Here is a 12,434-nt window from a genome sequence, read left to right on the forward strand (position 1 = left end):
GAACTCGGAAAAGAAGGAAGAAGAAAGTAAAAGGCTGCAACGAACCGAACGGGCATTCCCTTCTCCGATTTTCCGCGTCATTTCCCCGTATCCGCCACGATAGGAAATTTTTCTCGAGTTCAGTCGTGATACTACGAGGGAGGAAAATCAGTGGAGCAGAGCGAAATCGGTGCGTCCGCGGTAACGCGACTGGATGCCGCGTTTCGCGTATCTTGCTCTTTGTTTCTGTCTCTGTTTCTTCCCTCTTCTCCTTCGTTTGGGTCGCGAACGTAAAAATCGACGGGGACTTTTCTGTTCCTTTTTTCTTTTCCCGTTGTTTGTTCCGCGAGTGGTCGTCGGTGACTCGGAACAAGCGCCATCGATGCAAAAAACATCGCCATATAACGAACCCAGTTTATCGACGGTTCAGAAAATTTTAATTAGTCGCTCATCGAACAACGGAGAAACTTTTTAGGATAAAATCTTTCGGACGAACAAAACGCCGATTCCTCCAATTACTTTCTACGCCGCTCGTTATCCGAGGATGAATCGCGCGGACTAAGGGAATTTCATCGTTTTCTCCTTTTAATTTTGTACAAATTTTGCAAGCGCGTAGTTTTGAAGCTTCGGCAATTAGCGGTAATATTTCTGGTTGTTTCAAAGTTGGCAAAATCTTTCTTTAGAATTTTCGTTAGAAAGGGTTCGCATTACCTCGTTTGCTTACGTTGACTCTCTGCAACAAGTAAACGGATACCTTCTCGATCGAGTTCGCCTTCCTATCGTTTAAAATATCTGTTTGTATCGCGTTTCGCCTCTCCGGCTCTTGATTGCGGGGAAAAAACGAAGCAATAACGGATATTAAAGATACCCCGTATCGTTCCGGTCGCTTCCCAATATTAGAAAACTTTGCTACGTTGCGTGGGCTGCGAAAGGAAGCGGCGCGAAATAAAGATACCGTTCCCCTCCGACGGCTGGAACCACTCGTTATCGTAAAAGTATAAAAATTAGCTGAATTTCCACGACGGACATCGACGCACGTATACAAGAGTCGTTATCAATAAGATATTCGGATAACAGGGCAGCTTAAAATTCGCGGCGACGTTAAAATCTCGGAGAAAGGATGACGGACAAGGTGGTGTTCGGCATTGATTTCGTCCCTTTGAGTTACACGTTCCAGGATGGTTATCCGTCCACAAGGGGACAGTCTTACGGTTGAAAGGAGCAGGCTTCTCTCACCCTCGCCGCTCGGAACGTTTTGCATTTTTGAAAGGTGCACGGACGAACCCCCGTAGCACCGTAGAAAGAGAAAAGAAAGGAAGAAAAAGAAAGGGAGCAGCGCGAGGGGGCTAGCGGAGATTAATCAGAAGCACCTCTCGACGTTAGTCGACAGAGGAGGGTTGGTTCTCTCTCTTGAGCCGTTGCCAGCTACCCTCTCGACAATACAGACGCTCCTTTGTGTCTGCTGCTGCTTTGTTTAATGGCTGATGAGATGGAACTTTCCTGAGAGCGTGGCGCCTTCGTTCTCCGGCAAACTCGAATGACCGGCTGCTCGATCGTCGAGCATAAGCCCCCTTTCGACGATGCGACAACACCCTGCTCTGGCTTTCGAATGCTGCCAGAATTATTCAAGTTCTCCGCTGCATGCTCCTCACCGGATTAATCTTCGCGTCCCGTCACCGGCTTCCTCGCGGTAACGACCCAATCTCTGTTTCCTCCCGCAAATCGTAAGTCGCGACGTTCAGTTTCGGAGCCGATTTCGGTTGCTCGTGACAATTTCATTTTTCCGCCCCTCGTTCCTTTGTCCGGAAGATTCATTCTGTTCGAGTTAGCTCGATATCCGACGAATGTTCTTCCGAAGAAAAACTTGGGAGTTACACCCGCTCGAACGTGTATCGTTACGCGGTTTAAAGGCGAAAACAACGAACGAATCGGGGGAAGTTTCGGGTTTGAGGAGAACAAACCACGGATAAGCGATGTACTAACCAGACCGATCGAGTTTTCTCTAAAAGGGCGTTGGTAATACGTGCCGCGCGTATTTCGACGAGATTGGAGCTGTTAACGGAGAGAAAGGAGTCGGTTTAAAGTCGCTTCTACGAGAAAGAAGAAGAACAGTTTCTCTCTTCGTTTCTACTTCTTCATCTTCTTCTTTTTCTTCTACTCTTCTAGCCAACTTCTCCCTCGAGTTTCCTCGTCACACATTTTTCGCTCGATTACGTATGTAGGTTTTGAATTGACTTTCGTTGCACAATCGCGTCTCGTTGCTATCCCCTAACGATTCTTCCAATCTTCCTATTATCAATCGACGTCTTACGGTTAATCCCTCTGGCACTGGCACACAGATTTTGCCTCGGAGCGGTAACCACGAATCGAAATCGTATTCGAAAGCGTTAACGCGTCATCGATCGAAAACCTATTAGCGCCTATTTTTACAGGAGTTAATTTAGCGAGAAATTACAATTAAACGCTTCCGCGAGGTGTTAGGTATCGCGAGGTGTAAATGGAAATTGGAAATTGCAACGATCAGTGCGCAAGCACTCTTAGGTGGAAATGGAACGGGAGAAACGAGATTAAAATGAGTCATCGACTGTTTCAGTGGGACAAATGTAATTAGTATTCATGGCGAGAGGTCGAGTCGGAAGAAGGGGAAAAAAACACGCGAACTTGTTGATTACGCAACAGCACGGGCGGGCTGCATTCAGTTAATTACATCGCGGTACGCATGGTTAATCGCGAGTACATGTGCACGCGTGGAGCCGACCCGAAATCTTTGTCGCTTGGGTTAATTAAGTCGTAAATGCCCGAGTATTAATAAACTCGGCACGGCCGCCGAGTTGGTTCGTTCTATCGAAAAACAGAATAGGGAGAATCGAAGCAGCGCGGACGATCGAGGCAGTCGCGCGTTACGCGTGCGAGGAATTCTTCATCCTAGCGAAACATCCTTGATCGCTTTGATCAAGTGTTTTTCGGTCATCGGTATTCGCGTTCATGAAATTTTAACTGCAGCTGAAATATTTTCTATTGATGGAACGTTGATGGAAGAAAAAACAAAGAGCAATTCTTTGTTAAAGAAATTAACGAGTTATTTTTCGGGAAAATAATTTTATCTCTAGTATCGTTCAACGAAATTTCACTGCTGCTACACGTTTGTATCGATTTATAAATTACGATTAAACCATAACAGATAATTCGAAATCGGGGCCATTATTTCGTTCAAGTCTCGTTTCATGGAATTGGTATGTGCAAACAAGCTTGCTGTGCAACGCGTAATGTGCATTACACCGTCGAATAATCTGCGGTCTCCATAATTCAAAGCAGATTCGATAAATTTTATAAGAAACCGCCGTGTGGCGTTCATATCGACTTTCGATGGAAATTCAGAGATTTTTCCCGCGAAGAAATTAGGATCCCGACGAATCGACTTCCAAAAGTACCTTCGATTCCTTCTTAAACTTTTTTGCGTTTCTATCGCGGGCAAACGTCCGAATAGTAGGGACACTTTTACCCTTTCTTTTCTCGGGACGTTGGTGATCGTCTTCGAGAGCCTGCGATAGTGAAGCAAAAACGAAAAAAGAACAAGAAAAGTAGGATCGGAGGGATATCGGTGGAGAGCAGAGAAGAATGAACGAAAATGTTGGCGAAGAAGACGGGAAAATAGAAGGGAAAGAAAAGGAAAGGAGAGGAAAGAAAAAGAGAAAGAGAAAGAGGGGTGGCACGCGACGGGGTGATACACGGTGCCCTTCCATGCTGCCGTTCGGACACGTTCGGTTAAGTTCGTGAATCGTCGGCGGTCGATAGAGCAAACACGGCCGCGCCCCAACCCCCTGGGGGGTTGAGAGTGAAGGGGGTTTTGGCGAAGGTGGGTGCACGTAGGTGCGAGCACAGCGGAAGGAGAGGGGGCTAGCCAGAGGGATCAAAACTACCCCGTGACGGAATATCATAATTATTACAAGCGTCAGTCTCTCGAGGGGGTTCGCGATGCAGCCTATTATACGCTCGCAGAGACATTGGGCGAAAACTACCCTCGTGCTTCACGATTTACCAGGAGACAATGCTCGAAACGTACATACGTTATTAAAGAAAGGGTTTAGGGCTCATAGGGTGTACCATGTAGGATTTTTGTGCCGAGGGAGTTCACGAAACATAGAGGCCTCGCGAGGAAGGACTATCGTCGCAAATCAAACGTTGCAAGTCCCGAGCATTTCTTCCAAATATCCTTTATAATTCTTATACTTTTTCTTAATCTCGTTCCGAAGCAATATTTTTCTTTGAGCGTTTCGGTTTCGTTATCGACGAAACAGAGTTAAGTTGTTCGTGAAAAAGAACCTTGAAGTCGTAAATGCGGAACACAATTCACGCCAGGGTGAAAAAGTTTGAAGGAAAAAGTAATTTTCCGCGTCTACTCGAGCTGAAAAAGTTGGGAACAACGTAGGCTGCAAGTATTAGGTTGTTAGAGAATTTTGCTCTTTTAACGCCGCCGAGTAGCACGAAGGAAGTAACAATTATCGATGCGAAGTTGAAATTTCAGTAGTATCGCACCGTCGCTAGTCAGGCAGGAAAGTTGAGCGCCGAGTGCATGGCTTACGCTTACGCGTTTCAACTTGGTGTACCGTTTCCGCAAGAACTCTTTGTATTGTCGGTCGTCGTTTCGATCCAGAGAAATGTTTCCGTTTGCAGCACGTTCGAAGGCTTAAAGTAACTTCTTGAAATCTCTCGTAAGAGGGATTTAGTAATTACGAGAAATTTTGCTTCTTGCGCGTCCTCGTTTCGGTTCATTCTGCGTGCGCCTCTAAAGTCCTCGCGGGACTGACGCGTTTCATGGCTCTTTCTATTTTTCAGAGGAATTTAAACGGCTTTATCTGCCATTTCAATAGCGCATTTACGCAGAGGAACGCGTTCCAATTTCGAATTGTACCGAATTAAATTTGCTATCCCGAATTACTGCTATAATACGACTGCTATTCAAACATTTCTTCCTTTATTTCGTTGGTTTATCGTTCGCTAAAATTCACGGCGCCGTTAAGAGGAACACGGAAACGCAACGAGAGCGTAAATGTTTCCTTTCTGGTTTGCTTATTTTTCTCGCTGAGAGATAGTACGCGGAGAGTATATTACTGAATGTATCGCGTTTGAAAAAGTCAAAGTCGGAGATCCGTGTCCGAGAATGGTGAGAATAATCGAGACAAGATCTTCGGTTTCCCTATCCGGCTCATCAGCATTACGTTCTTCGTTTCTGCGGCATGAAAGATACCGTATCGCGACACGGAAAGAACGAGCGCCAGTTTCTTCAGACTCTGGGCGATCACGGAAGCGCCGACTTCAAAGCGTCAACCGTGCCCGCCTTTTTCATCTTTAACGCCGGCTTCGTCTTAGCCGCGTCTTCTTTTTTCCCCTTCTCGTTTTCACCTTCGCGTTCGTCGCGGAGCGAGGCTAAGAGGGCATGCGCGTTATGATCCGTTTCAACAGATTGCCAAGAAGATGACGCGGACCGAGCTTGGCCTCTCAAAGAGCCCGAAAACCATCCGTCGGTATCGTCGTCTTGTGTTTACCTTGGTAAAGAGAGTGGAAGATAAGGCGTAAAAGAAGAAGAAGCAAGTCGGATGAGCGACGAAGGAAAGGGAAAAGTAACGTAAACGTTAGTCGGAAGACAGGGAAGGGACGGTGGTAGGGCAAATGGGATTGCCTCTCAAATTCCTCGAGGGCTCGTGCCAAGGACGAACGAACATCTGAACTTGGAACATTCGTTACGTTCGTCTGGCCTTGATAAAAGTGCTTCTCTTCGCGCTGTGCTGCTAACCGAGGAAATTGTCTCGGAAATGAATTCTTCGAAATTAATCCTCCCTTTGAACTTTCGACTCTTTACTGTAACATAACCGGAAGACGGGAGCAAACACGCTGGAAATATACCTTCGGTTCGGCGCGATGTTGCCGTCGTTATAATCTGTTTCCCTTGGATCGTTCAGACGTAACGAAACAAGAGGCTTTCCTAGCTTTCCCCTTAGCTCTTCATAGGGTTTCTCTAGGGAAAATGTTTCTCTAGATTCTCCTCTCTTCAGTCGTCCGTGTTAACTTTCTGGTTACTTTACCTTCGCGATTCCACAATTTCCTCTCTCGTAATTCTATTAATTATTCGATCGCGTTACATCTTCTGCTACCCGTATTATTGAATTATTCGTCGTTCAAACTCGGCATTGCCCTTCGTTGGTAGTGATCGATTTAAAGAAAGTTCTCGATTTCCTTCGACGACCGTGGCAGGAAAAGTTTTCCACGGGTCTCGAAGCGCTTCGCCCGAAAAGACTCGCGTCGATCGATCAAATTTGCGTGGTGGCTGAGAATCTCGTGTACGAGGTTCTCGTCGGCGAAACAGAGTCGCCAGTCTGGAAATCGTTAAAATCGCCCTCCAGGCAAATAGTCCCGTTACGGCTCAGGTGTGTATACTACATTCGAGCTTGTGCAGCGAGTTTAGGCCGATTTCAATGTTTTCGTGGGACTGCGAGCACGTATTTAGGTTGCTTCGTTTTGGGAGCAACAGTGCGAAAATCGTTACAAGCTTGACGATACTAGCGGTAAAGCTTTCCGGAGCGCGTGCTCGAAAGATCTTCGTTTCGACGCGGCATTCAAAACGCGGTTGAAAACGTAGCCGCGGTTGTATGGTTAGGAAAATCGTGCGACTCTTAGGAAAACGATACCAACGGAATGAAACTTTGGTGGGTGAAGATTGAAGTCTTTCCCATTCGAGGGATGAAATACTCGCGATACTTAAACGAGAAAGAACGAGAAGCAGAATTAAAAATTAATGAAAGAAAGCTTAAAGTGAACCGATTCTTTTGAGAAATCGTCTAAGTAGTGGCGTAATAAATTCTATGGCGCGAATGCGGAAGAAAAGCGAGGAGCGAAGAGATTGTCCTATTTCTGAGTGGCTTCCTATTCCCGAGCTTCTGCTCAGAAGCAACGGTACGTACTCGTATGTAAGGAAGCGTGAATCGAGCAAACCCGGTGCAGCGTCGTCCAACCGGTTGCGCGAGACACATGAACCGAGCGGAAGTGGCAGACCACCGACTAGTTTACGTAGATCAAGAATAGGGACACGTAGGTGTAGGTACGCGTGTCGGCGAAATGTGTACCGCTCATTAGCAAGTGTCTGAACTTTTGTCAAGTTCCGGGTGACAGGTCTGCGCTCCTGGCGCTCCTTCGTTCCGACGTTTCCAGCCGCTTTCCATCTTCCTTACTAACTGCGCGTGACGTCGACGCATTGTTTCGTCGTTGCCCGTGACTTTGGTCGTGCTGTTTATCGTTTCAACGAATTACCACCTTCGTCGAAAGCATTCATACGTAGCGCGAATCCGAGGGATTCGAGGATATCGGAAGAAATTAATGGCAAACTATAAAACATCGCAAACTATATCTCCGCCGTTGTTCCGTACGATAAAGTTCGTCCCATCGTTCGTTTACGAATCGTTTTCACGAATAAAGAGACTCATTCTCGGCAACCATTGTAGCGAATACGGGAACGTTCCACGCTTTTTCTCCGATATATATTCAACGACAGAGATTCCGTCGTTGAGCAGGGAAAAATAGCTGCTTCCGTTCACGCGCCGTTTCGACACCACGCAGTTTTTCCCTTTGTACGTGACACGACTGTGACACGATTTCTTGCGAGGAACGCGACACGCGAGACTCGTACTTGCTTGAGCGTATAATCGCGGGGCAAACGTCTGAGAAGAAACATCGCGTTCGATTTAATCCTCGTCGAGCGTGCCGCATTCAAGACCGGTCAGAACGACTACGAGAATCGTGGTTTCTTTCTAAACCATGGGCTTGTATACGCGTATTCTCGTTTCTTTGTACCCTGGTGTATGCGTATGACACTGCGGAAACAAAAGCGGGTGGCAGAGAACAAAAGGAAAGGATACGTTTTGCTCAGAAAGCAGGTGGTTCCTCTGTCAGGAACAGAGACGGTAAAATAAAGAGGAAGGGTGGCACGTGCTTTGTCTAGGACTTAATCTAGACCTAGAGCGTAGGTTCTAGATGCCTGCGAGACGTATAACCTCTTATGCGGTTTAGGCTCCTAACATTCGCGTCTTCCTTTGCTCTTCGTAACACGAACAAGTAATTATTCGGCTTTGCTCGGAGATCTTCTGTGAATGTACACAAGCATAAGTTCCTACGTCGTACACTCTGCTTTTTAAATCCGTTTCTACGTTCAAAGACCTGTTAGAATGCGTTAAACCCGGAACTGCAAGTGCGAGTTGTTTACCGTCAAGCGTAGAATCTGTTTGTGGAACCTGTTAACTGCTAGTAGATTCGTCAACATAGCTATTTGGCTATGACCTAACCCAGACCTGAATTCCGGAACGTAGGGTCTAGGTTCTGAACACCGGGGCAAAGACACGAGTATCGGGGTTTGAATCATGTAAGGGGCTTTTGTCATAGACCGTATGCTCGCAAGTTGTAACCTCTTGCAAGGCTATAAAGACGATGGGTCAAGTATCTTGAATGACATGATTGAGAGAAGCGAGAGAAATGTTTTCTACGTTCCGAGGAGCGCTCGGATCAAAGAAATCTATTTCTCTAAAAATTGAAGAGCGATTCAAACCCTTGAATTTTGAAGGTGTCGCGCGTTTCACCTTGGTTAATTTTTAACGTAACTCGTGATTGCGGTGCAAGTACTCGTCGTAGGTGCGCGTGCGAGCTGGTTTGTCTCTATTTACATCGCCTGGTCGACGTTGTGTTATCGCGAATACGCGTACGTGTGCAACGAGGAACACCGGTTACCGTCCACGTGAAAGTGGATGCGCGTACACGGGAGGAACCACACGGTGTGTGCACAGTCGCCGGCAAACATTGTAATCCGGTAACACTCGGGCTGCGAGGATTGGTCGTGGGCCGAGGGGCGAGGGCGGTTCGGCTGGGGGCAGCTCGGGGAGGAAACTGGTGGCTCGATGTGCGAACCCGTTGTCTGTGCTTGTGCACGCGCGCCACGGTGAACGGCGAACAACGTTCGGGGGACGAATCGTGCGGCACTTTGTGCACCGAATGCCAGTCAGTCTACGAATGAACGGACGAGCGAACACATCCTGCCAAATCCGTTTCGAATCGCGCGTCAACGTTAAAACGAATGCGACCTTATTCATTATGAAATTACGTAACCGTACACTGTAATTCTACTCTCGTTTCCGTTTCTCTTTTCCTTTTTCTTTCGTCACAGATGTTGCCCAGGATCTTCCCTTTGCGCTGAGCCAGCAAACTCTCGCGCACGATCGTTAAACGGAACAACGTTCGAGCAGATTTCGTATGGAACCGTTTTTTACAACAGCTAAATGATCGAAACTAATTTTGAAATAAATTCGGTTGGCAGCACATTGTCGCAACAACGTAATTAATGGCGATTAAAACCTTAATGCGTGAGGGATGAAACGGGTGGCAGATTTTATAGAAGGCAAATCTCGGTTTCCTCGAACCGGCTGTCTGGTCTGACGCACGAAACGAATGGCCCGTCGTAATCGCGGCCCCTAAACGCCCGACATTTGTTATCTTTAAACCGACTGCAGGGGGTAGGGATTGGATTGTAACGGTACGGATGGACCGGAAAGGGAGGGTGGAGCAGGGTTGAGAGATGGATTAACGGAATGATTAGCGGCACCTAATGGGAGTCGTTGCTACGTCGGGGTTTGGATCAACCGTTACCACCCTTTGTATAATCGTAGGCTGGAAATTGAACCGTGAAAAGCTGACCTTACGATCCAACCGAAGATAGTCTTTATCGATTTTTCGACAAATAACTTACCTAGCTAACAAGTTGGACTTAACTATTATCGTTGTCCCGCCGACCCAACGTCTAAGGGTGAAAATAGATCACTCGGTAATTTAATAGATGAGAAAAGTAGGAGGATTTCTTTCTTGTACCTGCAGTATCCGAAAGAAGAATCGAAATTTCGCGGTAGGAAGGATCGGTTTTATGGACGAGTTTTGATTAACCGAGTTTCGAAAATGCATTAAAGGTTAATCGATGGCGTTGCATGCAGCCTCGGCCTCTGCATCGCGGTGAAATTCAAAGAAGAGGGAGCGAAACTTTTAAATTGCACGCTCTCCGTCGAACCTTTATTTTCGAGTAGATCGATGGAAAGGGAAATGATTATTATCGGCGGATATTTGCACGATGAATGAGGTGGCGGGAATAATCGCTGGGACGACTAAAGAGGGGTGATATCGATAGATAATAACGGGGATGGGATCGCAGGGACGAAAGTACGAAGGGAGCTCTCTTCCTCTCGTCGTGTCTCGAATATAAGGAGGTTCGATCGTTCTTGAAATATAGGTCGTAAATGCTGCCAGGGTGACGAGCGGTTCTTTCATTCGTTTTTGTTCGCGTGTTTCGAAACAATTTTCTTTTCTTTACATACAATGCTCCTGTCACATTCTTAACACCGCGTACGTACACACCGTTATTTTATACGATATCGATCGATTAATCAACTCGAAGGGATCATAACGTTGCCAGAGAGAAAAGGAATAATTGTAAATTGTAGTCCAAACAAAGTCGAAACACGAGACGTCGCAAGGAAATGTAAAATTAAAGCAAACATTTTCTTTTCGCCCCGTCCCCGCACGGAGATATATTGCACACGTTTTAATGAAACAAAGTGCACCTTTGCCGACACGGAGAAAGCAACTTCTTTGAACGTAACGAAAGAAGATGTTTCCTTGAAATTATTCAGCTTTCTGTCGTCGCGATTTTTCTTTTTCTATCGAATTAGAAATTCATGGAAAATATTCTTTGATTTGTGTTGCGTGTACGTTTTCGACAATTAAACTCAATGAACAAAAGTGAATGCAAACCTTCAAATTACTGCATGTATTAGAAATTTATCTTACTGATCGGAAAAGTGCAAATACTTATGTTTAAAAGGACATGCTATGGAAACTTTCAGTGAAAATAACCGTGCGTAACACGGCTGACGATAGAACTGTGTCAGTAGAAATGGCCGTGTTTGGCACGACATTCGTTCTCTAAAGGCAGCAATAGAACCCGCTATAACGGTAATTATTGAAATTATAATAATTCCATTATCGGATCTCGACCAGACACTTTTTCCTTCTCTTTCGAGCTCGCCTTCGAATCCAGATATTCGAGATATTGGCGGAACAAAGTACGTTTCGCGATACGATAACGGTCGACCCATTTCCTTATCGATTCCGGGCGTCTTATCATTTGAAACGTCTCATGATGCGTTCATAGAAAGCCCGTTGACAAGTTCGGTATCGATAATAGGCGTGACGAGATCGCGACCCGGTCGTAGCGATATCGCTTTACTGTACATACATTATCGGAAGGGCTGGCGCGAGACCAGCTCGCGACGAGTTTGCATCGATAATCAGTTCACCGGAGATTTCCGGTTAATTTGTGCACGTACCAAACTAGATGTCCAATCTCGTCAAACCGACGTGACGCGCTTGAAGCGTATTTAACGCGCAAAAACAAGGAGAACATCTGTATTACGATACCGGCCGCGAGAAATGGAAGGTACCCATTTCGATCGTCATAATCGAAGTGTTTTCGAAGTGTCCCGTTTGAACAAGAAGACTCGTCCATACGCGCGAGTTCTATGGGGTAGACTTTCTCGAGGATGGCAACTCGTTATTTCGTAATGCGTTTATATCCTTTCGTCCCTTGTTCGAAGCCCAGGAATTGTTCCCGCTTTCTTGCCTCTCCGCCCCTAAATGGAACCCTGAAAGCCTCGTTTTTCCCATCAACTAACCAGATTATTGGTTTATTATAAAACTTGTATTCTCGTTGCATCACGGCGACCTACTACGTTCCAGCGTAATACATAACGGCACGAAACGCGTATCGGTGTGCAAAATTTCTTTCGAAAAGAAATCTGAAAAGTACGCGCTGACGTTGCAGTCGATTTTACGTTCAAAGGTAATCAATGTTTCATAAAGAGAAACGATAACGAGGTGCTAACGCATACGTGTCTGAACGAGTTCATCTCATAATCTTCCGACCGACTTCTCTTTGGGGTAAATCAAGTTAATATTTATACACAGCTATCACGGTCGCAGCTAGCTCTCCGAAACCGTAGACCGTGCTGAATACGGCATAGTGGCGATCTACCTTGTGGCAGAGCTCTGAAATCCCTTGGGGGCAGCGGTAATATCCTTTAATGCATACACGGAGATACACACGCTTAGAAGCATGCTGCATGGTACTTATCTTCGAGTAATCTTGCAATAAACCCTGCAAGAAAAAGTTACGTGTAAACCGTGTAGAATCTCTTGATGGCAAAACGATAATTCAGAGAGTCACGTAAACATGTCAAGTTTACAATAAAGAAGAGACAATATAGAGGAAAGAAGTTTCGAGCAAGACACACAGGATGAAAATTAAAGTTTTACTCGAGAAAAGCGAAGGAGAGTTCGGTGCGTCGTTGACTTTCTCGGAAAAAAATTTCTGA

The 12,434-nt window shown here is 46.0% G+C and overlaps 1 protein-coding gene across 27 annotated transcripts in view; it reads left to right on the top strand.

Moving 5' to 3' along the window:
* LOC100878007 (protein turtle) overlaps positions 1-12,434 on the top strand; it is a 136,890-nt gene that overhangs the window by 13,833 nt on the left and 110,623 nt on the right. The gene's annotated exons all lie outside the window — the stretch shown is intronic.

The sequence above is a fragment of the Megachile rotundata genome, chromosome 7 (genome assembly GCF_050947335.1).
Source record: "Megachile rotundata isolate GNS110a chromosome 7, iyMegRotu1, whole genome shotgun sequence".
NCBI classification, from domain to species: domain Eukaryota; kingdom Metazoa; phylum Arthropoda; class Insecta; order Hymenoptera; family Megachilidae; genus Megachile; species Megachile rotundata.